General features: G+C 37.8%; 1 long non-coding RNA gene across 1 annotated transcript in view; it reads right to left on the reverse strand.

Moving 5' to 3' along the window:
- The window catches only part of LOC107695943 (uncharacterized), a 14,526-nt gene extending 10,469 nt beyond the window's left edge, over positions 1 to 4,057 (reverse strand). Inside the window, exons 1-2 of the long non-coding RNA XR_001635043.1 lie at positions 3,954 to 4,057; positions 3,730 to 3,813 (exon numbers count right to left, since the gene is read on the reverse strand). This is a non-coding gene — a long non-coding RNA (uncharacterized LOC107695943). The remainder of the gene's footprint in view (positions 1 to 3,729; positions 3,814 to 3,953) is intronic.
- Between the last annotated feature and the right edge of the window lie 246 nt (positions 4,058 to 4,303).

The raw sequence follows: 4,303 nt of genomic DNA on the forward strand, positions 1-4,303 counted from the left end.
CATAAACATAAAACCATGTCTGCATTTGTGATCGGAGAAACGACAAACAACAAGCGCTACTCTACACTGCTCAAAACTCACGTTTGAATCATCATTGGCAAATTCTTTAAATATGAAAACATACTTATAGGTTGCGAGTCAGAATTGTAGGTTCAAGAAACAGTCCTCCATAAAATGTGCTGCACACATCTGAATATTTGGTTTGAACTGTTCTGGAACAGTGTTGTAAATACAACTTAACCACTGATTTCTAGTCGTGTCCTCTTTTGGAAGGCCAAACAAAGTAGGTTCGCTTTCACAACGAAACACACAGCACCTTCACGACATGACGACGGCGGCAACAATACTACAGCGAGAATAAAAGTTACGCCTTCTTTCTTTGCCTGAACATTTGGGCGGCGTTATGCAAATCTTCCCACATCGTGACGTAGACATGTGGGAGGTTTGAGACTTTAGTCTTTGCAACTTTAGGGATCTTATCTATGCACAAACAGCTTGTAACACTCCAAAGAGAAAGGAAAACTTGAAATCGCATCATATGACCCCTTTAAATATTACTCAAATTTTAATATTGTAATCTTTTGAATAGGAATAGACGGTTCATAATGTACCAATACCAGTTGTCATCCCACAGATGCCAGAAGAGCACAATATCTGCTCATATTGCTCCTGTAACTTCATAAATGTTTTGTATGTTGTAATGAACTCACCATTAAATTAAATTATTTAATTAGAGTATTCTTCTGTTATCTTATTTAATGTCCGTTCATTTAATGAGTTGATTCCTAAATGAACAATTTATCTGATCTAATCATCTATGGGTTGCATATATACGTGCATACACCTTTTTTCTACAGGACATACATTTTCTAGTTACACTTCCAAGTCTTACCTCTGCATGAACTCCAAAGTTGCACCAAGTTCCACTGGATAGCTTATGTTGAGGCAGTAGTAGACCACAAACATTAGAAGGGCATCACCACAATTTGTGACACCATCTTTCACAATGGTCTGGTCTACAGCAATCATAAAGCATCCAGCTGTCAGGGGAGAACTCCCTACAGTACACACACACACAAAAAAGGAAAAAACAAAAACATTAAGTTACAATAATAATAATATCATGACTGTTAAAGGACCACAATGTTTGGCTTGCATGTCATTCAGTATGGCACAAGTGTAACCCCAGTTTTCTGAAGCAATACAATCACTATAAAAATGCAGTTATAACAATCGAACTCTCATACGTATACAATACAAGGCTTTAAAGTCAAGGCTGTAAAGTCATTTTTATGTATGGATGTACACTAATATAGGTTATAATTTGATACTATGACCATTAATAATCGATCTACTTGTCATATAAAGTGCCCACATTTGTTCAGAAGCCTTGGATTAAACAACATGAGCAATGTGGATTGCACTGATGATAGAGCGTCAACTTGTTGGTTACCATTCACCTTCATTGTATGGACATAAACAGCTGACAACTTTCGTTAAACCTTCAGCTAGATATATGTAAGGGTTTACTAGAATCCCCAGCAAGCCCCTGATCGAATATGCCTGTTCATCAATTAAAACATGCCTTTTGCTTAAATGGGTGAAAATAATAATCATGCCACACACAACGATGCAAGGTGTGCTGGGCAGTTGGTCAACTTCAGATGGCAGGCTCGTCTCATCAACCATCAGGAACATCTTGGCCTGTTCTTCATTGAAATATTTCAGAAGCAGCATCCCGCATCCGGGAAGATCAGCATCTAGATGCTTTGCTTTGGCAATTTCCATGCCTGCTAAGATGTCCTCGATTTTGCTCTTCTTCTCATGGGACATGAGGTATGAAATGACTCTTTTACATTTACTTGAAACAGCTTCTCTGTCAACATCCATACCTGTTAGCTCTTTGAAGTTAACCATTATCCCGCACATCTCGAAGATATGTCAACAGATGGCCACTCTTCTACCAGAACAGGGGTTTCCATTCCACTTATTATGTTGCTTCTCTGAGTGCAGAAAGTTGCCAACATTTTATTTTCAATACTTTTGGTGTTCTTGCTTTTGATTTTGTGCATGTTCTTTAATTCTACTTGTGTACATTTCTGAGTTTCCTCAGTTTCATCTGGTGTCAACCGCTTTGGTTGCCAATTTATACAGCCATAGGTATCCACTCTTATCATCTTGGAAGGTCGGTCTTCTCCCTCACTTGCTCTGGATGTCTGTCTTTTCAGGTAAAGTGAGATTTTCCCCCTTTTCATGTTGTCAAGTCTACTCTGCAGCTGTTTGGTAAGGGAGTCATAACCACTACCTACAACTTGATCTTCAATAACATCTCTGAATGATAGATGGTCAGGATCTCCCCTACCATCAGCCGAATCAGTTCACGTCTTTCTCGTCCGGATGGCCGCTCTTTGTTTTTCAGCTTTCTAGTAATTTCTGATGGCATTTTACTCCAGGGTATCTCAAAATTGAAATGCCAGTTGTTGTCCAGTGGAGTGTGTCTATGAGAAGTTGAGACTTCACTTGAGCTTGAGGTAGGCGGAGGAGAGTTAGAATTATCTGCACTGTATTCACCTGGAGACAGCACAAAAAGTATTTAAAAATACTTCATAAAATTTTAGCATTCACTAATATTCATGGAAGATTACTCCATGTAAGCTTCAGATATACCCGATGTACCTCTTATGCCCATACATTTCTATTGTTTAATTCACAAAGGATTAGTTCACTTCCTGAACAAAAATGTACAGATAATTTACTCACCCTCATGTCATCCAAGATGTTCATATCTTTCTTTCTTCAGTCGTAAAGAAATTATGTTTTTTGAGGAAAACATTCCAGGATTTTTCTCTATATAGTGGACTTCAATGATGCCCGTGAGTTTGAACTTCCAAAATGCAGTTGAAATGCAGCTTAAATGACCCCAGCCGAGGAAGAAGGGTCTTATCAAGCGAAATTATCGGTTATTTTCAAATTTTTTTTTTTTTTTACAATTTATACACTTTTTAAACCTCAAATGCTCATCTCGTCTAGCTCTGCGATGCGCATGCATACTCGGTGTACTCCGGTTCAAGACAGTTAGGGTATGTCAAAAAACTCCCATCTCATCTTCTCCTCCAACTTTAAAATCTTCCTACATCGCTGCAGAAGTACCGACCTAGTGTTTACAAAGTGAATGTGCAAAGAAGGTCAAAAGCCCTTTACAAAAAAAAAGGTAAAACAGCAATGCAGGACGATTTTGAAGTTGGAGGAGAAAATGAGATGGGAGTTTTTCAACATACCCTAACTGTCTTGAACTGGAGTGCACAGAATGTGCATGCGCATCGCAGAGCTAGACAAGACGAGCATTTGTGGTTCAAAAGTGTATAAATTATTATTTTTATTTTTTTTTTTAGAAAATAACCGATTGTTTCGCTAGATAAGACCCTTCTTCCTCGGCTGGGATCGTTTAGAGCCCTTTGAAGCTGCATTTCAACTGCATTTTGGAAGTTCAAACTCGCGGGCACCATAGAAGTCCACTATATGGAGAAAAATCCTGGAATGTTTTCCTCAAAAAACAATTTCTTTACGACTGAAGAAAGAAAGACATTAACATTTTGGATGACAAGGGGGTGAGTAAATTATTTGTAATTTTTCGTTCTGGAAGTGAACTAATACTTTAAAGGAATCATTTGAAAATATCATGTTTTTTTTTTTTTTTTTAATTCAGACAGAAGATTTAATCACACATACTTGTAGATGAATGCTCTCTGCATGGCGTTACATTCGGCTGAGCTCTGGTAGGCTGATCAGGAATCTCACTAGCATCTTTCTCAGCTGGATAGAAGAGACATAATAGGAATTAGGCTTGCTATCAATTGCTTTGCAAAGCTAAAATAATAGAATTGATCCATTATGTTGTGAGGATATAATATTTTAATGTTTACATACATTTACTTACAATTAAGTATACTTACGTAAAGCTTTAATCTGTGCAATCAATTTTCTAGCTTCAAATGGCCTCAGGACGTTAATAAGATCTGGCTCCTGGACATATTTCAGATCTTCCAGGGTTTCCACACCTAAGGTCTGGATAGTCTCTAACACTAAGTCTTTTGAACTTGAATTTGGCAGCACAGAGCCAATGAAGTCAGCAAGATCACCGTCTACATCATCCATTACTAAGAAAAAAGGGGTCAGACATTATAATTTAGTGTTAGCCCAAACATTCTCCAAAGGCCAATTCAGCCCAACAACAAATGTAATATATTCTTAATTTCTTAGCTTCAGAGGCAGCCATTTCACTATTAGCTCTGAACACTTTTAG

This window comes from Sinocyclocheilus anshuiensis, unplaced genomic scaffold (genome assembly GCF_001515605.1).
Source record: "Sinocyclocheilus anshuiensis isolate Anshui unplaced genomic scaffold, SAMN03320099.WGS_v1.1 scaffold1359, whole genome shotgun sequence".
NCBI lineage: Eukaryota > Metazoa > Chordata > Actinopteri > Cypriniformes > Cyprinidae > Sinocyclocheilus > Sinocyclocheilus anshuiensis.